This window comes from Pelecanus crispus, chromosome Z (genome assembly GCF_030463565.1).
Source record: "Pelecanus crispus isolate bPelCri1 chromosome Z, bPelCri1.pri, whole genome shotgun sequence".
Taxonomy (NCBI): Eukaryota; Metazoa; Chordata; class Aves; order Pelecaniformes; family Pelecanidae; genus Pelecanus; species Pelecanus crispus.
The window spans coordinates 25,015,583-25,037,775 of NC_134676.1; the positions used below are offsets into that span (position 1 = coordinate 25,015,583).

General features: G+C 39.3%; 1 protein-coding gene across 8 annotated transcripts in view; it reads left to right on the forward strand.

Annotated features, from left to right (window-relative positions):
- Positions 1 to 22,193, forward strand: part of ERBIN (erbb2 interacting protein) — a 138,652-nt gene that overhangs the window by 23,371 nt on the left and 93,088 nt on the right. For 7 of the 8 annotated variants that reach the window (XM_075726831.1, XM_075726836.1, XM_075726837.1 and 4 more), the window contains one exon: positions 19,395 to 19,451. The gene's annotated coding sequence lies outside the window, so the exon portion shown is untranslated. Of the gene's footprint in view, positions 1 to 1,303; positions 1,322 to 19,394; positions 19,452 to 22,193 lie in introns of those variants that run through there. The other variant, XM_075726834.1, reaches the window with a different exon arrangement.

Below are 22,193 nucleotides of genomic sequence, written 5' to 3' on the forward strand. Positions count from 1 at the left end.
AATGAGTTCTTGTGTATAGCTGAAATATATGAAAGAAACTTAAGACCAAATGTTAAATATTAGAATTTGTCAGATTTTTTTTCTTTTTGTAATCCATACTCTGCCTAATAGGTGAATTTGACAAGTCCCTGAAATCTTTACTTCTGCAGAGTGTTGCAGCTTCTTTTGCAATGCAGTAATATTGTATATTTGGTGTTCTGACTATGCTTTATTTAAGGATGCAGTTTTGAAGCTCTGTGTAATTAGTCAGTTAAGGGAAATCCCATTTCATTGTCTTGCCATCAAGACTTCCACCTGAATAAAGCAAACAACATTGGCTAAAGAGGGCCCCCTGTATCCCATCCCGTCGGTATTCTTGTGGCTCCTTTATTTCAATAGGTTTTGGACATGTTCCAAGCTTCTTATATAAGCTCTGGTTTGCATATTTACTCCGTGAGCCCTCTTGACTTGCTGATTCATTTCTCCTTGTAGCAATAAATGCTGGCCCAAATCTCCCCCTTCCTAGTTCTATTGACAAGTTCTGGCATGAATTGCCTGTGCAAATTCATCTCAGGTGGTTCAGCTATGAAGGTTAATCCAGTCAGCACAAGATGTGTTTTATGTTGGCAGTGCACTTCGGGAACCCGTCGTTCTGTCAGCCTGGTGTTCCCTGTAGTGCAGAAGAGGTATAGACAGGCTGTCTCAATAGGTGAAACAATTCTCAGGCCCATGGGCATTTCAACATTAAAATATTTTTAGACTGCTGAATGTTATTTTAGCTTAACGACTTATGAAGGATAGTAGTTGGTTTGTCAGTTAAAATATGTGCATTGGTAACAGAGTCTGTCTAAAACAAGATTAGGTTATCAGAGAGTTGGCTTGCATGATAAGCTTCCTGGTTGTCACATGGCCAGAACTGGATATTCTAAGGAGAACAATGTTCATCCTGACTGCGTCTAGGCAAATTTGTTTAATTCTGTGCAAAGGCTAGGTATTGGGAAACTCCTTTTTTGCATTGCATAAGCAGTTCTTGAATTGTATTTGTCGATTCAGCAACTAGCAAATAAAAAACTTCTTATACAGTGCCATAAATGTGCGTGGTGGTTTCAGAGGAAAAGTATGCAGAGAATACTTCTAGCTTATTTAAACAACGTGTCGCATTCTGGCTTCCTCTTCCTCTTTCCTCTTGCCTCTTCTTTTCCAGCTACATTGTTCAGTGGAGATAGAATCAAGTGCTAACTAATTTATGCAAGCAAACTTCCTTTTCACAGTTTTCTTTGAAGGTCTTGGCCAACCAGCTGTTTGCTGGTTCAGGATGCCTGTGCCTATTTCTTCAGTTAAGGTACGGCTTCTATGTCACAGTCCTCAGTGACTGTGTTCTCATTTTGTTTTGTTTGTTTTTCTCCTGCCACCCCCCATGGATATTTTTCTTAATGATGTAATTGTATCCCTTATAATATGAAAGTGTATTTTCCTGCTAATGGGAAGAAATGATGACAAGGCAGAAACGCCTAGTAAAATGCTTTACTTCCAGTGATGCCTTAAACAACTGTGGGGAGCTGTAATGGATGTGCCGTAGTTATTCTGCCAGAATACTTTCTTTTCTACGAAGTACAAATTGTACAAGTTTACAAATTTAATTGCACGAAGTACAGATTTCTTACAGTACTGTTACTATGTGTGGAAAGCTGCACAGACTGAAGTATTATAGAACTCCGCATCAGTATGAGAAATACTGGCTGTCACTAAGAGCAGAAAATGGAGCAGGCTGGTTTGCAGCTAGCCAGTCTGCAACAAGTTCAGGCCAGAGAAGCCTTGTATACAGAAAGCAAGAAGAATGAGTTGCTTTTGAGTGGTAGGGAAGGGGTAGTATGGGAAGTGCAGTGTATTTAGGAATATCCGGTTACCATCAAATTGTTCTCCTGCAGATTTCATGTCCATAAAGATCTTTAGCCATCCAAGCCAGACTAACTCTCATTCTGAAGGAATTTACACCAAGACAATTGGAAGACAGTAATGTATAAACGGACAAAAGGCAGGTGCACTGTGTTTCTGGAGGTCCAGGTGGTCTTCTGACATTTCTCCTGCTGGTGAGCCAGTGAGGACAAAGGCAGATGATGATAAAAGCTGACTAGGTAAGCAGTGCAAAAGGAGTGGGTTTTCCTATTACGAAGTGGTAGCTTGGTTTCAGGGCAAAAAGAGATGACAGATTTTTCTCCAAAGAGAGTAACTTGAAGTGAACATCAGTTACAGAGGAGAGGCAAATAGAATAGCTAATAAAACATGTGCAGAAAGAAGAAAACAGACTTTATTCTAATATACAACCAAGATATTGGAAATACCGCTCATCAAGGACTGATGAATAATTTTAAGGATCTTTATAAAGAAAGATGTGTTTCCTTCCCAGTTTGGAGGGAAAAAAGGAAAGCTTATGGCTGGTCTGTTTAGTATCACTGGCTATTGGTAGGAAGAGTGATGTGTTTGGTGGTTAAAATAGCTGCCTGTAATTTAGGAAGGGCAAAGTGAGGGAAAGGATAGTGCTATTTTGATTAAAATAGCTTTACCTATTTGCCTATTTTTGACTTTTGAGAACTGAAAAAAAAACCCCACTTCTTAATTAAGTATTCTCTCTGGTAAGCCACAGCATAAATAGCTTGCTATGGACCATCAGATTGCAGTCACGTACAGGATGATGAACTCCATAAGTACAGGAAACTTAATTTTTATGTGCAGGTGGTCTTGTACAGCTAATGCTAAAATGTTCATTAAAAAAGATGATGGATGCAATATTCTTAAAAGTCAGTGTAGAAGAATTTGGAGTCACACCTGACATTGAAAGGTGCCAAGTAATGAGTTGCGTATTTAAAACCTCTTTGTGTTTGATAAAGTAGAAATGACTATGAGTTGATTTTGATTGTACGTAATAGATACAAAGTTTAATCATCAGCATTTATTTGTTCCTTTTTAAAAAGAGCACTTGGAAGCAATTCAGCCAAATCATCTGTATAGAAATTCCTTTTCTGCTCCAGTTTTAAAGGGAAATCAGTTAAAGGATGTTTTATGAGATGCTTGGAAAACAAATCTAAAACAGGGCAATGTCATAGTAGTGAAAAGTGTCCATCTGTTAATTAAATGAACAGAAAAAAGCTACAGCAATGAGTTGCAGGTTAGAAGCTAAAGGTTGCAGAAAGTGAGGGATGCTAATGTTAGGACCACTAAGGTGCTTGAGAATGAGATAAAATATACCAACCCTTTGTTTTTTATGTACCTAACAGGTATGTTTCAGTTACTTGACAAAATAGGAGACTTTCATAATTGAGAAAATTGAGAAGAACTTGATGATCAAACTGACTCCTTTGTAGGCTTAACAGACAAGTGGCTCACTTCTTAAATTTCTTGATCAGTCAGGAAATTACTGGGTTACAATCCTATAATTAATTTGGTTCGGTCTAGTTTTAGGTTAGAGGATTCGTATTTTCCCCAGTATATTATGTGAAATAATGTTTTATTCTTATGCTGCCTTCCTCTCCCCCTTGAACTAATTGCATATGTGAGAAAGGAGCACTGCTTATGTTTTCCATGTAATTTTTGCTGTTTGAGGATACGAAACTGCTTGATCTGCCTGTCATTCTTGGCTAGATGAAGAAGGCTCTGTGGTCTTTTTGCTAGTACCAAGCTATGTAGAACGCAAGCTATTCCCTTGCTCAATTTAGATGCTTATATGGCTGCTGATGGTCCTTCATTCCTTCCCTACCTTTTGTGCTAAAATACAGACTTCACATAAAATGTATTCCAGATTTATTCTAAATGTCTATTCACAGTTACAAATGTGTTCATTTATTTAGGAGCTGAAACACCTCCCCTCTAAGCCAGAGGAAAAACTCTGAAAGTTTGAACCTGCTTGCGATGCTCCAGAGGAGGGCCACAAAGATTATCAGCGGGCTGGAGCACCCCCTTTATGAGGCCAGGCTGAGAGAGTTGGGGTGGTTCAGCCTGGAGAAGGCTCCAGGGAGACCTTACGGCGGCCTTCCAGTACTTAAAAGGTGCCTACAGGAAAGATGGGGAAGGACTCTATCAGGGAGTGTAGTGATAGGATGAGGGGTAATGGCTTTAAACTGAAGTAAGGTAGATTTGTATAGATACTGGAAAGAAACTCTTTACTGTGTGGGTGGTGAAGCACTGGAACAGGTTGCCCAGGGAAGCTGTGGATGCCCCCTCCCTGGAAGTGTTCAAGCCCAGGTTGGATGGGGCTCTGAGCAGCCTGATCTAGTGGAAGGTGTCCCTGCCCATGGCAGGGGGGATGGAACTGGATGACCTTTAAGGAACCTTCCAACCCAAACCATTCTATGATTCTATTACAGCATGAAGGTAGTTTCTAGAGCTGTAACTGAGCTAATCAGAGCACGAGGGGAAAAAAACCCGCCTTCTTTCAGATGTCAGGGAAATTGCTTGACTACTGCCTTCTGTAATTGCTCTCAGCACATATCAAGGTAGAAGTGTGGGCAGATTCCCACAGTTCATTCTTTTCCCTGCTATATTGGAAGACAATCAGGACTTAGTGTATTTCTTCTCTTGCATTTTATGTTCTTATTAAACTTTATTTGTATTTTTGCTTGCTACTGTTTGGGACAGTAAAGAAACAGACCAGCTAGATATCTCTGCTTTAAGTTTTCTACTTAGCCTAAATGCTTGTACCAGCATAACTCTACCGGTTTCATTATGCATATGTTGGTATAGATGGAACATGTGTAATGCATTTTAATGTGTTAAAGAGCAGGATGGGTAAAATCAATTTTCTCCCAAACAGTATGATCACGCTTTGTGGTGATATAACCTAAAGGAGTTTTAGTAAACAAACTGGAATAATTGATCATGATTCAGCACAAGTGTGGGATAGACAACAGATTGTATGTCCTCCAGGACAGGTTAAGATGACCTAGATGGAGGAGCACATGATGTAGGGGTTGGTGGTGGGAAGCATTGGTTAGCTTGACGAGCAATGATATTTGCACATCAGTAGCCTGGTAATTGTTAGGATTTTATTTTTTTAAACATTGTTGTGAAGGTGAGAGATAAGAAGATGAAGGAATTCATAGTGAATTAATTTTAGACATCTGTGTGGGGATGCTGTCAAATGTTTCAAAAAATTGATGATGGTGATAGAAGCTAACTTTATTGACTGATTAGGAGGCTCCCTCTTGATTTTTGAATGAGAAAACAGTTTGGAAAAATAAGTGAAAATAAGCTGGTTATCTCTCTAAGCACCTGTATTTCCCCCTTTTTCTGTTAAATCAGCAACACAGTCAAGCAGTGTCTTAGAAATGATTTTTGTAGTAAGTGGTGCAAGTTTGTGTGGTTAAGGTTTTGTTTTGGGTGTTTGGGGCAGGGGGGAAGTGTGACTACAGGAACTCAAGGGAGAAACAACTAAGGGGAGTTGTGGGTCAGAGTAGTGGGCAGGATACCGGTGATTTCCACAGAAATAATCAAAGCGGCTGATGAGAACAGTTGGTGGTGGTGATTGACATTAAGTTCTGGTTTTATATGCACTGAATTTAAGTAGCCAATCCCCAGAGGTGCTCATCTGGAGCTTTTCTGTGAGATGGAAGAGTGTCAGGGATACTGTAGTGTTAGAAAGGCGGGGGAAGCAACTCGGAGTGGGAAAGAACATATTGAAAAAGAGGAAGAAGCAAAAGAGTGAAGAGGAATGGGCTAACTGACAGCACAAGAAATCACAGTGGAATGGATGAGGAAGCAAAAGAGATGACTCTTTAGGGGCTCTCACTTTTATTGTGGACTTTTTCATTGGAAGGATCACCTGTAAAGCAGTACTAGGTCTCTGAGAAACCTTGGACTGATAGGAGACATTAGCAACCCAACCAAGTTTATCTTTCCCTTTTTTGTATGTCTTTCCTTATTTTTGTTTTTATTCCCATACCTCTTTAAGAGTGAAAATTTTGACTGAGAGTAAAGGCTCCTCTTTTAAATTTCCCTCCTTTTGAAGCATGTCAGCTGTAGTTTTCTTTACATGTGCATTTGCAGCAAACAATAACTGATTGGAGATAGAGATGTGGTTTCTGTAGGGAGCGATTACCCAGGCATTTTTACACCTAGCAAGATTTAAGGCTCATTAGTCTTAAACTAGTGGGTGTTAGGTAAATTGGTTAAGCTCTGTCTCAGTGTTTGCTGTTTTGGGTTTAGATAGTGGCCTGCCAGGTCTAGTTGAAGCTGTTGAGAATGTTTGTTTCTTTTTAACTGGAGTGCTAACAGCACTGCTGCTGTCTAACTGCTAGCGCTCATTCTGGTCTCTGTTTTTATAGATCATGCTGTTAGCATTTATTCTCAGCCCAGTCTCTTATTGGTGTGAAGACCCGACAACTGTTAACTTCAAATGCATTATTTTCTAGATTTGTATAGTTTTATGGGAAAACCGGACTATGTATATTGTCATAGAGCGCATGCATTAAAACTGTGTTGAATGATTTTATCCATGACATTATCAGTCTGTCTCAGTTCTGATCCCTTGATGGTATTAAAATGAAAGCTGGTATCTAGAATGGAATTAGTCCATTAATCTCACTACTGATCTTTATTGCTGAGATTTTTCCATACTAGAAAAAAAATCTAGTGCTTTTTCAGCTGTTAACAAAGATGACTGATATGTTAAAAATCAACCTGTTGGAAAAGGTTGATTTTTTTTTTTTTTTTAGTTGCAGTGTCTTATTGCTGGACAGAATATTGCATAGCCATGTCATCTAATGCCTTTTAATAAATATCCATTTTTCTCTCTAAGAATTTAGAGTTCAGTAATCTGCAGGTAAACAGGTGATTTGCTTTATTGCTATGAAAGCTTTAAATACAGGCTTACTTGTTTTGTCCAGAACTTATACTGGCTTGTTGGAAAAGATCTGGAAGATCCCGAAGAATTGATTTTAGATTAGATTAAACAGATGTCAGGTTGGTTTTAGAGCTTGCATCTAATTGTTTCCTTCTTCACTCAGAAGTGAGAATGGAGCTGTATCTAAAAACCAAAAAACCCCCCAAACCTCTGTTATTTGGCTATCAGATCTAGTAATGCATTTCACGTATTACTGGAAGATACTGTGAACTGGAATGGGCAACTGCAGTAAAAAGGATTTTGGATGATTTGTGAATATAGCCTTCAAAATGCTTTTTAGGGCATGCAGTTTGGTAGCACTTCTATCAATATTTGAAGGGCACATTCCTCCAGGTAGTATATTTCTCTAAGATGGCCCTTCAAAGAATGAGGAGAAACCTGCTGGTGATTTGCAGACCGTGCACAAACTGCAATTTCTGCATATTACACTTATGCCGTGTTAGTTTAGATTGTTTAATAAAAAGCCATTAAGAATTGAGGCAAAACAACCCTCACTATAACCTCATTATCAGAGGGAACACAGCAAACTCGTACCCTGTTCTTTTCCAGACACTGCCATCTTCTATCCAGGGATTTAAATAACAACTGTGTTCTTGTTTTTTCAGATTCAAAAGCTATCCCTGCATTGGTTACTTCAATCAGCAGAGGTTTTCGTTTGGTTTTTTTTTTTTTCCAGACAGAAAGAACTAGGACTATTTTCCGATCAGTTGAATTCAGCATATTCATTTCCTTAAATTTTCTTGTGAGCTGGGGATTAATTACCTTGCAGCTCTGTGATTTCAAACTGTAAAAATCTTTATTACCTTAATGAACTGTTTGCTCTTTAGTTCAGGTGGCTTGTGGTCCTGGATTGTTCTTGTGTATTAGAAGAGGATTGTTACCCTGTTACATAGTAAAAATCCAGGGGGATTTTACAGCTCCGCTCCATCCATGAAACAAATGAGTTCTGGAACAGTATTTGCAGAATGTAAATTAGCTTGCAGTGGGGGTTTGGGTAGCTTTAAATTATATGGTAACAATCTGCTCCTTCATCACTGACTCTCAGGCAGGTAGTGAGGAGATCTGACAGCAAGCCAAGGCTTAGTGTTTGGAAATTGACTCAAACCATGAGATTAAGCAGCAGCATTAGTCTTTTCAAGAGTAATGTGATAATGTCATAGAGGAGCAGATCATACCTCAGTGGCAGATGGTGCATGCCTGTGTGAAGTGTAATAGAGTAAAAATACACTTGGGTTTGATGTTGAATATGGTTAGTCACAATCAGTAGCTGTTGTGGTTTAATATCGACTCAAACAGGAACTTCAGCTTCCAGTAAGACACGTGTTCAATTGTTCACAGCTTACTAAAAAGTTTGAATACCAGACGCTTGCCTTGAGAGATCCCTATTTCAGATCAGTGCGTTTTTTAAAAAGTCCTATCTCTGTGATTCTGTTTTGTCCTGCTTCACTATCTAATTCCTGTTTTGAATATAGAAGTGTATTATTCCTCCTGGTGTCCTCCTTTGTTGTTGTTTGTAGAGAACACTGACATTCAAGAACTGATCTTGATAATGTGCATATGGGGTGAGTTAATGATATATTGTTATGATAGTGAATTGATGTGCACAATAATGGGCAGTTGAAGGCGTAAAAAGTATCTGAGAGTTCTTTTCTTTTTTTCTTTAAACTCACTCAAACAAGCAATATTTTTGTATCACTTTGTATGTTAAGAGCACCGCTAAGGTTAACTTCATTCGTAGCTATGAATGTTTAGCAATTTCACAAGCAAGTTCTCAGATTGCTAATTGTATCTGTAATCAAACTGGTCAGTTATGTCTCCTAATTCATCTTTGTAAAGCAGTGAGGAGCAAAATAAATGCAGTAAAAGGTTCATAATAGCAATTGTTAATTGGAAAGTTATGCCTGTACATGTGTGGGGGGGAAGTGACGTCTAAAAATAGGTTCAAGTGTTGCTCAACTAGCACTGCTCACCTCTGCCCTGGAAGGAAAGGGAACTCAGGAATTTACATACCCTAACAATGAATTGGCTGGTAGAGTGAGATCTATAATTAAGTATACAATTATAGCAACTGTTTGCTGTTAGTTTCTGCCTTTTTTTTTTTTAAACAATTTTACTTTGAAATCTCCATTATGCTGTAAAATTGTGTTTCTGAAACATGGGAAATGTAAAACATTCATCAGGTTCCTAACACCTATTTTCTAACCTATTTCAGACAACTACTGGGTGGTTATTGGTTCTAACAATTTAGTATTTTATGCATAATTTGATAAATTCAAACATAAAGCCTCAGCTGGTTAGCAGCTTAAACTGTGTTGCAGAATCTCCTGGACTTGCCAGTAACAATAATAGGGCACAGGTACAAGACAAATTCATGCATTTAGAGTACCACAAACATTCACAGAATCTGTAAAATTTGCAGTCGGAATTCTGCCTATGCCTAGGTTTCTGCCGCAGCATGTATCCACAGCCTTCTGTGTTTCAATAATTTGAAACAGCTCTAGGATCCAGTTTTGTGCATAAGCTGTGGCATAACTGATAAAGTGTCTGCCTGATACAGGAGGTATATCAAGAGTGCATCTGTCTGTGTAGGTTTTAAATGGAGAGAAATATACCACCTTTACTGTTCTTATTAATAGGGTATTAGTAATAGGTTGTTCATCTGGGGTGTTGGAAACCTATACTTAAATGTTGTCCAAGAGGACTTAAATCTCAGGCATTTGTATTTTAGGACAGGATTGCACACTCTGTGACAGTCTTGAGGTCATTTGGATGGATGACTCATCCTGGGACTTCTTTGATTCAGTTTCACAAGTTTCTGTTGGAAAATTAATTATACACTTAAATCATAGAATCATAGAGTTGTTTAGGATGGAAAAGACCTTTAAGATCATTAAGTCGAACCACAAACCAACTATTGGTTTAGTCTACCACTGAACCAATTAAGAGTATCAAGGTCTGTTGTGACAGGACATGGAGTAATGGGTTTAAACTAAAGAAGAATAGATTTAGTCTGGGTATAAGGAAGAAATTTTTTATAGTGAGGGTGGTGAAGCACTGGAACAGGTTGCCCAGAGAGGTAGTGGAGGCCCCATCCCTAGAAACATTCCAGGTCAGGTTGGGCAGGGCTCTGAGCAACCTGATCTAGTTAAAGCTGTCCCTGCTCACCGCAGGGGTGTTGGGCTAGATGATCTCTAAAGGTCCCTTCCAACCCAAAGCATTCTATGATTCTGTGGTTCTATAACAATGAATTTCATGTTTCCTGGCTTGGTGACTGCATTATTTTTTAATGAAAGTAAAAACTAGGAATTGTTAAGGTTGGAAAGGACCGCTAAGATCATCAGTCCAACCATCAACCCAACACCACCATGCCTACTAAACCATGTCCCAAAGTGCCACATCTACATGTTTTTTGAACACCTCCAGGGATGGTGACTCCACCACCTCTCTGGGCAGCCTGTTCCAATGCCTGACTACCCTTTCTGTGAAGAAATTTTTCCTAGTATCCAATCTAAGCCTCTCCTGGCACAACTTAAGGCCATTTCCTCTTGTCCTATTGCTAGTTACTTGGGAGAAGAGACCAACACCCACCTCACTACAACCTCCTTTCAGGGAGTTGTAGAGAGCGATAAGGTCTCCCCTCAGCCTCCTCTTCTCCAGGCTAAACAACCCCAGTTCCCTCAGCCGCTCCTCATAAGGCCTGTGCTCCAGACCCTTCACCAGCTTTGTTGCCCTTCTTTGGACATGCTCCAGCACCTCAATGTCCTTCTTGTATTGAGGGGCCCAAAACTGGACGCAGTATTTGAGGTGTGGCCTCACCAGCGCCGAGTACAGGGACATGATCGCTTCCCTGCTCCTGCTGGCCACACTATTCCTGATACAAGCCAGAGTGCTCTTGGCCTTCTCGTCCACTGGGCACACTGCTGGCTCATGTTCAGCGGGCTGTCAACCAACACCCCCAGGTCCTTTTCTGCCAGGCATCTTTCCAGCCACTCTTCCCCAAGCCTGTAGCGTTGCATGGGGTTGTTGTGACCCAAGTGCAGGACCCGGCCCTTGGCCTTGTTGAACCTCATACAGCTGGCCTCAGCCCATCATTCCAGCCTGTCCAGGTCCCTCTGCAGGGCCATCCTACCCTCGAGCAGATGGACACTCCCACCCAATTTGGTGTCATGTGCAAACTTAGTGAGGGTGCACTCAATCCCTTCATTCAGATCATTGATAAAGATATTAAACAAGACTGACCCCAAAATAGAGCCCTGGGGAACACCACTTGTGACCTGTTGCCAACTGGATTTAACTCCTTTCACCACAACTCTCTGACCATCCAGCCAGTTTTTTACCCAGCAAAGAGTATGCCCATCCAAGCTATGAGCTGCTAGCTTCCCTAGGAGAATGCTGTGGGAGATGGTGTCAAAGGCTTTACTGAAGTCCAGGTTGATGACATCCACAGCCTTTCCCTCATCCACTAGGCGGGTCACCAGGTCATAGAAGGAGATCTGGTTGGTCAAACAGGACCTGCCTTTCATAAACACGTGCTGGCTGGGCCTGATCCCCTGGTTGACCTGCACTTGCCTGTTGAGTGTACTCAAGATGAACCGCTCCATAATCTTCCCCAGCACTAAGGTCAGGCTGACAGGCCTGTACTTCCCTGGATCCTCTTTCCAGCCCTTCTTGTAGATGGGCATCACATTGGCAAGCCTCCAGTCATTAGGGACCTCCCCTGTTAACCAGGACTGCTGGTAGATGATGGAGAGTGGCTTGGTAAGCTCCTCTGCCAGCTCCCTCAGTACTCTCAGGTGGGTGCCATCCAGCCCCATAGACTTGTGAGCGTCCAGGTGGCGTAGCAGGTCATTAAGTGCTTCCTCCTGGATTATGGAGGCTTCATTCTGCTCCCCATCCCTGTCTTCCAGCTCAGGGGGCTGAATGCCCTTGGGATAACTGGTCTGGCTGTTAAAGACGGAGGCAAAGAAGGCATGAATGCTGTGCTCAAAATCTTTGCCAAAGGTTCTTATTCCGTGTGCTTTCTCTTTCTCTCATGCTTGGTAATCATACTCACTTTAGTATCTAGATCACTTCTATCTTTGTCATACTAAGTAGTTAACAGGATATCTGTGTTAGTGAGTCAGCATCTACTTAATGCAATATTTAGCCAGTCGCTCCTTGCTCATAGAAGTGTGGGTGTTGGGTGCCACCAGCATTTTACACATGCCCACGGTCCCTATAAGACATGGTGCCATATTTCTTAAGTACTGTGCAAATAAAATTAGATATGTGCCTCCCCAAAGTATTTCAATATCTAATAAAAGATGTGGGTGTGATGAAGTGGAGGAGGGAAGTTAGGGTTTATGTGATAAATGGCAGTAAGGAAAAAGAGGTAAGGGTTGTGATGATAGCATCATACAAGTTAACCACCTATTTCATTTAGATCAAATGTTTCGTTTCTAGAAATGGTGGCACACATTCTGGTGTAGTTGAGTGTGTGTGTATGACTCGGTTTGATGTTGTTAATTACAAATCTTACTAGTAATTAAATTGGTATATTCCGTCTCTCAAGTATTCTTAATCTCTTAGTCATTTGTTTCCCAAATTTTCCACATTCCTCTTCTTTCCCGTCATCAGTCTCTCTTTGTGCTGTTGTGAAAGAAGGCTGAGGTCTGAGCACATTTGCTGTGGCTAACAATAATAGGCCTGAAAAAGCTCTGAGCATTTGGAGCTGTCACTGTCTAGGATCCATGTGCTGATGGGAAACTCTCAAGAATGGAAGGGGAAAAAAAGGGTGAAACAGAAGGGGGTCACATAGGAGCAAAGGGTGAGGGCACCAGTTCTAAATAGTTTCTCATGGATTTGCAACCTCTCTTGTTATCCTGAGTGCTCATGTCACATTGTTTGTGGTGCTAATTGGCCTCCTGATGTGACGTAGGTATGTCCAGTCCTCTCTAAAATTGTTGTCAATTCTGTAGCAGCAGTGGAAATCTTTGAAATGGCTGAAGCTTGGATGAGAGTTGTCATAACTTAAAAGAATGGGGTTTTTTTTGTTTTTTTCTTTTTCCTAGATTGAATCAAGTTGGATTCTTTGTGTTACTACTAACAACAAAGCTTCCTCAGGCTTAACTAGAGCTTGGTGTGTAGCTGGGCACAGCTACTCAATTCTAGTCAGTGAGTTAGCACAAATGCCACTTACAGAAAAGTAACGTAGTAAAGAATTGTGACAGTGCATGGGATGCAGACTGTTGCTGTTCCAAGACCTGCTGGTTTGGCGGTACTTAAGGGTGGCCTGTGAGGTTAAGGTAAGTGGTCCAGGAAGCCATGTCTCCTTGATCAAAGGCCTCAGGTAGTTGTCTGTTGTGCATGGTTGTTTCTTGTTTTTTGAATTTCAGATACAGCTTTATTGTGTACTTCAGAGACAAGAAACAAATCGATGTGAAAATAGATCACTAAGTGTTTAAAAAAAAAAACCCATGTATATTAAATGAATACAGTATTTAAGGATGCCAGGTGTATTAATATTTCAAATGCTTGTTAAAGCCTTCCTAAAATTCTTAATTTTTGGCATTAAGTTTGGAGCATAAATTCAGTGTCATGTGTCTGTTTTCTGTGTTTTCATTCCTGGCTTGGTATCTGGTTATTTGAGCTAATGCAATGGCATCATGGTAAAAGAGCCAGTAAACATTAGTAAAGCCATAAGCAGAATTATTAGCAACAGTATACAGTAACAATTTAATCTTCCTCACATTTACTGTTCTGCAAAGCAACCTTGGTTTATGGAAATTAATAATTTGCAAGTCTGTGAACACTTGATCTACTTTGGTGCATGTATTTATTATCTCCTGTAAACTAGAAATAATTTCCAATTAACTGGTGATTTCTCTAATTTCATTTCTGTCCATCCATATAAGCCATCTTAGTTCTATAAAGGGATTTTCCTGATACTTTTATTTTCATAGAAGGAAAGGATACTGGAATTACTGTGAGATCAAGCATTGTATATCATGAATTCATGAATGATTGAATCAATGTGTGATTGTTCAGCTGCTTTAGTAAGACTTGGAAGGAGTATCTCAAATAGCAGTTATGTTGACTAGATAATTTTGGTAGAGTGGAGGCACGGAAACATGTATCTCCATGGTTCATGGAAAGCACTAAATCTCAACTTTCTACCCTGGAAATGTTTCCAAATAAGTCAGCTGACCTGCTTCCCTTTGTACATACTGACATTGACCTTAACTCAAAAGTGTTTTTTGCTGTTGTTGGATCTAATGTTGAAGTTGGCCCTAATGTGGTGGTGGTGGTGGTGCGTTGGACCACATGGCCTGGAGCAGTCCCTTCCAACCTCCATCATTCTGCAATGCTAATTACTTGGGGCAAACAGTGGAAAATACTGCTGTATCTTGCTGCTTTTAGGGGGAATATTTGGTTTAAAGGTAATTGAAAGTTGCAATATGATTACTTATCTGCAACAGCTAGGCCTTCTGATGGTATTGTAGATATAATTGTTTATGCTTAAGAACAATGTATTTCATTCCTCTTATAGAAGAACTTTTCAGAGCATATGTGCTGAGGCTTATACTTTGAGAAATGGGCATCTTGATTCATAAATGATTCCTTGAAGTTTTAAGGTTGAGAAACTCCTCCCATCTGGTTCACATGCATTATAGCAGTTTTTCGCTGGTGAGATCAAACTCAGCCACGTCAGTAATTTCTGCACTAATTGCACTACTGTGAAGGGGGATTTTGAACTCCAGGCAGTTTTTCTAAATCTTACTTTGTGCAAAATCACACATTGTACTCAGAACACACAGTGAAGTTTTTGCAGCTATGTCCATACAGGTGAGAGAAATAATTTGGAAATAGTTTCTTTTAAAAAATTGAGGTCAAATTTGCAATCTTCATTTATGCCTTGGAGACCCTACTTTGACCAGCTTCCCCAAGGGAAAGCAATCAACAACAAAATTCAGCATATCTGGTTTGTCTGCGTATGTGCAGTTATGAATGTGTTTCCTTAACTATCTTGTCCAAAAGTGGTGTTACGGTATTGTAACTAATGAACAAAGTTTCATTTTGCTAGCTTCTAAGCACTTCATTCAGTTTTAAGATAATTAGAAATATCTCTAATAGAAATGTAGATAATCTGGCACAACAATGAAACTCTTAATATTAAAATATAGTTCATATAGTCAGTTAGCCAGTCAGGGACCTGTAAAAGTGCCTTTTCCATTCCATTGTTGTTGATAAGCACACCCGTATCCCTTGGCAGAACACTTCTCAACTGCATGTCCCCTGCAGTATTCCAACAGTGTTGCCAAATACAGGTTATTTTGGGGCATACTGGCAGCAAATGTGAATCTTCTTGTGCTCACTGAGAATGTGCCATCAGCTGTCCTCTTCCTGTGTTGAAGGATTCTGGTTGTCAACAGTTGCAACAGCATTGGTACTAGGAGGTAACAAATCCTCAAGCAGGTCAATCTCGTGTTGCTTAAGGTAATGTATCATAATTAACATCTTAGACTCCTCCACCCAAGACCAGTGGAAAGATAGTGCTGCTCCTGAAGCTTGTCAGGTTCTCGTCAATGAGACTATCCATGCTTTACTCTAAATGTCTGGCTTTGGTTCAGACACCAAAGTAATAGGAAACAACAAGACATGGTGACAGCATCTCCTTCCAGGAAAAACAAGATGCACTCTTTCTTGAGAATTGTCTCTGAATCCTTTGTGTCTCCCTGGCCCTCCCCTCTCACCCCTCCCTGTTCCCCAGTGTGCAGATCCAAGATTAACTAAACTGTCTGTGGTCTACAGACCTTCCTACTTTGTGCAAAATGTCTGTTTGATTTCAAAAGGTATGCTATCTAGAGATAAATATTTTGTCAGCTGTGTTTATTTCCTCAGTCAAGATCATATGTTACTCTTTTTTCAAATCTAGCTCACTGTAAGGCACACATTTCTCACCTATGTAGCAGGTTGTGATTGAATAAGAATCTTGCCAGTAACCTCTGAAAGTAAAACTTCTTCATTATTGTTATTTATTATTATTTATGATTGTGTGCATCTGTATATACTCCCCTGATACTTAATAAAAATATTCTGGTTGTGGGTGTCCTTCTGCAGGCAAGACCTGCTTCATTGAGGACAGTGATACCAATTGTGCATACATTGCACTTCCTTGGTTTGCTGCAGAACCCTGCGTCTTCCTGCTCCCCATTCTGAAAGGAAAAAGTGTAACTAATCTCATTGCCCTAAAATTGTTCTTGGTTTGCAAGATGGGTTTTAGTGCTGCAGTATGGGATCTATTTCTGCTTAATGTGCGTCTGTGCTATGGATAATCTTGATCAATCTAAAGTCTTTTTAGCTAACATACTTTCTCACTGACTGTGAGTGGATGTTTAAAGGGCAAGCATAGATAATCTGGCGGCTTCAATACTCTCCTGGAATTACTTAAATAATTCACTGTTTTTACTGTTTTCACTATTTAAAATGGAGGATGGTTGGCATGGACTGAAAGCTGCCTGAAATGTCTCTGAAGCAAGCAATTTTTAAGATACTTATTTCCAACCCTTCCCTTAAATGAAGAGCATAAGTGATTTCCCCGTCCTTTTTTTTTTTTTTTTTAAAGCCAGACTGGAGGAAGTAAAAACTGCTTGGGGATTATTCATTGTCGTTCAGTGAACTGAAGTATAACCCTGTTTTCTAACCCTATTGTGTGAAAGTTTGCCACTAGTGTTCTGGGTGCATCAATATCCATTCAAAGTCCTCCAATAAGCAATTGAAAGAATGATGAGGATTTGAGGTGAGATGTATGTGTATGAAAATTAGAGTAAGAAGGATGTTTATTGAGTCAATTGCAGGCTTCGCTTGTCTAAAACCAGTGGTAAGCTGGAACTGAAGTACTTAGAGATGTGAACAGCCTCCAGGGTACAGTGAAGTGATCAGAACAGCTGCACTGGAGCAGACCGGCAGCCCATCTGGCAAGCATTTTCTAGCAGCAGTTGGGTTATAACCAAGGAAGAGTAAGAACAGGATGAACACATGTGATAGTTCCCCCAAGTACTCTTCCCCATACTTTAAGCAGAGTGCTAGGACTCTTCTGCTGTGCCTTTTTGGTTGGAGGAACCTGACAGATACTGAGACTCAGTCTGATTTGTTTGATATCGTGCTAGAGTAGGGTTAAGTAAGATTTCATTAGGTGTTTTTACCTTGAGGGTTATTTATCACTAGTCATCTAAAGCACCTGTTAATATGACTGCAAAATAAGTAGGAAAGAGGTGATCTGAGCTAGTCGAGGTCCTGATGTGTGGTTACCTTGCGCTCTTCCAAATACCCTGGTCTGTTTTCTTTGGGACATTGTGCTTTCCTGCAGACTGGACCTGGTGATGTGAGTGTGTGGAAGCCTGGAGGGTTCCTGCTGTTGAAGTTACAGTTTACAGTTGTAGTTACAGCCTGATACAAGCTTAACGTTATCTGACTCAATGTCAGAGTTTCAGGTGTCGTTAAGGTAACATCAGCTGCAGTGAGTGCATTGTTCTTGTCTGATTCTGCAGCTGCTGTCTTTTGTTCAGTGTATAGCTGCTTAACCTCCAAAGCAGAATGACCTGAAATATCCAGGTGGTGTTGTGTTTTGCTCCCACACACATCCCACTTGCCGTATTATCTCCTCTGGATGGTTGGGATCAGATGAGTTCCTTGTGCTTGGTTTGGAAGCCTGCAAACAGTTCATAATCTGGTAATGGCTCCCTACCACTGGATTTTATTCTTCTGGGCATTTCAACAGAGGCAGCCTAACAGGTGTCAGGAAATGATGCAAGAGTAATCCCTTTTTGTTTATTGTTTTTGTGATTATTATGGGGCTAGCTATTTCTTTGATCATTTTCTTAGTCTGAATGCTCTGCCTGCAAAGTCTTGACCTTATGCCTTTTTCTTTCCAGAGGCACAATCACCTGACTGTCCCGCTGTCAGATCCAGCCCTGCACTGTTGTATTCTCGGGATTAATTCTGTTTATCCTAGCAGAGCTATTGCAAACCCGCATTTCTTCTGTTTGGGAGCTTGTGTACAGTGCCTTTGAATAGCTTTTGTGGAGATTACATAGTATTTCAGTAGGAGCAAAGCACTGTGGGAAGGGAAAGAAGCATGCAGCCATGGCAGTTTGACAGACTCTCTCCTAAGACTCCAGGTTTCAGAATCTGGTTTGATCCTTGCTGTCTGTCTTGATCTTTTTAATTGTCTTGAGTGCTGCCGTTCTGTATTTCTGAGGTTGGCTAAACTGATAGAGGCTTTTTTTCAGCAGGGAACTTGGCAGGTTTGAGGCTTTAATATTACTTTTATATACATTACATTTTCTCCTTGCTATTTGCATGTCCTGGTTGTCTTTTGAGAATAAATGAATAGATTTATGCAGTATAGTGCACTGGAGTCCATTTTGTACGAATGCAGAAGCTGGCACCAGTGACTCCTGAATGAGGAATAGGACATGTAATGTGAAAGTTGGTTATGGTGCAATCCTGCTGTGACAGTCCTGACTTCCTAAGGAGTTCATCATTCTGTGATTGTACTGCTGCTTGCTTCTTACACCAAACCAGGGAACTTTCATTCCTCCTGGAAAAATTCTGATTTTAAATCTGTTTTAGGACTTTTTTGAGGACACATTTATGATGATTTTACAATGGGCCGATTCTGCTTTTTATTGGAAAGAAATTAAATATAGTTCCATTTATAGATACATCCTTTTAATGAAGCTACTACTTGTGCTCCCCACAATTTAAATTTTTTTCTAGGTACTACAAATTTGACAGATTATACTCTGCCTGACTTAGCTCCTTAGCTGTTCTACATGACTTGATGCTGTTAGATGATCTGTCTGACCACAGTGATGTTTAATCCCTCTGACGATATGTTCTACTTCTGTCTTTGTTGGAGGCAAAACTTGTCCAACCACTAAAATTTGTCCAGTCACTAATTTGTCAGTTGAATGTGCTGAATGTTTTTGTTTGTTTATAATTGTTCTACTTCAGTGAAGATAGTGTCAGTGATCTGATATGCTTTATTAAATGTGCTGCAACTTTCTAAAAAATTCCTGAAGTTAATGATACAGAAGTGTGCTCTTTTCGTGTTCTGTTAATTTCTGACGTATATTTTTCTTAACTTGCTTTAGAATTGTGTACAAGAGATGTCTTATATAAGAGATTTAATAAGTTAATACAGTAATTAAAATGGAGACGAAATGAAACGACTCTGTAGACAGAATGCTATAAAATCAAAATTAAAGTGGGATAAAAAGCAATGTTTTGTACTGTATTATACACATGCAAAATAATCTCCCACAAAAGTATATATGTAACTTTTACTGTCTTGAAAGTGTTTTAAGTTCTCTGAAATCTTAAAGCTACTGTTCACACATATGTACAGCTTTTCTTTTTAGAAAACAAAACCAAAACTTTGAAAGCAAAATAAATATCCAATACAATAAAATACCAGTTTGTTGTTATGTAGTAGCAGTAGGGTTGACTAAAATTTTTGTGCCTTTGTCTTGAACAGAATGTTGGCTTTGAAAGCTCAGGGAAGAAGCAGCAGGGAGAAAAACGTAACACAGTGGTAAGTACATTATTTTTCTTTCCTCTGAACTAATTGCACAATATATTAAAATAGAAATCCCTCTTTATTCATATGTTGTAATAATCACCTCCAAAGCACTTGAATTTTATTCTGCATCATCTCTCATGTTGTTCTGAAGGCAAATTTTTAGTTATAAATATCTGTTGAAGAGCCAAGTGAATGATACGTATTTCCATGTAATTGTGTGCATATGTAGAAAGGGGAATATATGGGGAAACTAAGTTGCAGGAAAATATTTCTGGTTTAAAGCTCAATGTCCATTATCAAATGTTTTGGCTTGTGGAGATTTAGCATTTTATACTTCTTTTTTAACTAATTTTTTTTTTAGTTCTAAGGAATGATAAGCATATTTTTGAATAACTTGGATAAAAGATGCTTGAAAAAATACTTTCCAATGTTTGTTGGGCCTCTTGCTGTCCTTCTTTCTGGTTTGCTCATCTAAAGCCTAGGCAAACATTGTATCATGTCGTTTCTCTCTTATTGGTCTATTAACATTCTTTAGCTAGAACATAAAAAGTATTAAGAAACCAAATAAAGTTCAACTTTCTGTTCAAAGCTGTATGGAGAAGCAACACATGTTCAGAATCAGCTTTTTTTCTTTATTAAATAGTGCCAGTGCAGATGGCACTAAGTTGCCTTTGCCTCATTGTAAGGATTTCTAGAGGCAAGTATTTCTCATGAATAAAAAGAATGCCCAATAGAGTATCTTGTTTCCAGAACTACTCTATGAATTTCTGTGGAAGAGTTGTTATTGCATGCCACCCTGCCCACTCCCCCACCCCCCCCTGGCTGAAAACCCCTCCAGCAACATCTGACAGCAGCCTCCATCTGCTCTGATTTTATTAATAGTGCTGCTCAGACTGTGCTTACTGCTCTGTAAGGTTTGTTGCTTCCTATGGGCAGATGAGTAGCAGTGCCTCTTCCCTTCCCCTGTGCTGGTTCATCTCTTTTGACTATGTTGTTATGACTGGAGGAATTAAGACAGTATCTCTTCCTTTCTGCTTGAATAGACGTTGACAGTATGTGATACACAGCATTTACTCATATGGCAGATCCAGACATAATCCATCAAAGGACTAAACCCAAAACATAAGCGGTTTAATATGGTTTATATCTCTTCCAGAGGCTTACCATCTCTTAGTTTGGTTGCTCTGTGTATTTAATTTTCATTGTTTTCTTTGTATAGAAAGTCAGGAACTTGTCCTGTTTGTTTCCATGGATCTTTTTCACAGCAACAATGAAAGAAAATGGAGTTACTTAATGTAGAAATTGGTGGATTCTGAAAGCAAAGCAGTTCTGAAGCTACAGCTTCAGTTACTTCAGTTCAGCAGTTACAGCTAGCTGTACCAAACAGCTGTGATTACTAGCTGTACAGTAGCTGTGACGCTTTCTACTGCACATTTAAAAAAAAAAAAAAAGTCTTCAATATCTTCTTGGGATAAATATTTCATGTTCCCAGCTATGTATTAATGTAAAAGCGGCAAACACGAAAACCTGAACATGTCAGTTCCATAATTTAAAGGAAATCTTTAGCCATTTGAAAACATCCGTGTTGAAATATTGAAATATCAATGTCACAGCTTTTAAAAAAGCTCAGTTTTTTGAATATTCCATGAAGGTTTGAGAGGCTCCTACAGTTTCCTTCAAAAGTCAGTTTGTAGTAGATATTCTTGGATTTATATGGCTTTTTTTGATTCTGGGAGGAGAAATGGTGAGATTCAAGCACAGCCATTTTAAAAATCAATTTATTCCTCTTAATGTTTTCTTAGTAACACTACAAATATGTACCCAAAGAATACGCAATCAAGTAGAACATGAGAAATGAAGCTCAGATCTAATGCTAATCTCAGTAGCATTGTTAATGGTGTGCAATTAGAGACCATTCTTCAGATGAAATGTTACAGTGGCACTTACTTGAATAGTTTGGCTGTCCAGATGGAAGGTAGTTTCCAGGGCTGCCTCAGAAAAAGAGCAAAAGGAAATGTGTGAGAACTAGGATGCAGCTACCTGGGCTATGGTTGTGTAGTGACAGGGGGTGGGTGTGTTACTATGTAGTTATTATGTAGTGTTACTATAAAAAGTCAATATAAATATAAAAAAGCCAGAATTACAATTGTTTGGGTATCTAAGCATTTTAAAATTTATTTTTCACTGTAAATTCACTCTAATTTTTCTCATCATCTTTTTTTGCTAAAGGTGTTTCTGCAGTCTTTAAATTACAGATCTGTACTCTTATATACCTGTGCCTTACTGATGCCTTGGTCTAGCATTATAAGAATATTGAATATTATTGCATTTCAGTTAAAGGCTGTACTTGCAGTAGAATATTTTGTTATATACATATTTGCCAAGAGGTGTTTTGCTTTTTTCTCAGTTTAAAAATAATACTTTTGTTGCTTTGTTTTTACAAAGTCAATCTGGTTTTGTCATTATTAAGCTTTTGGCATGGTAAGGCCAAGTACTGACTCCTTTGTTATACTGCTGCTTTTTTACAGTTACAGAAATGAATAGAAATAAATATTCCAAAGATTTCTTTTGATATACTTAGGGTGGGTTTTACTTGTCATAATAACCCTTCAGGATTTTTTTTTGCATAGGCAGTTTAGATAAATTGCGAAGCTGGAAAATAACTGTTGCAATAAGTATCTGGTTAGATAATCTCTAGTTTCAATAAAGCAGGAGAATGCTGTTGTTGAACCAAGAAAATGTTATGGAAAATAT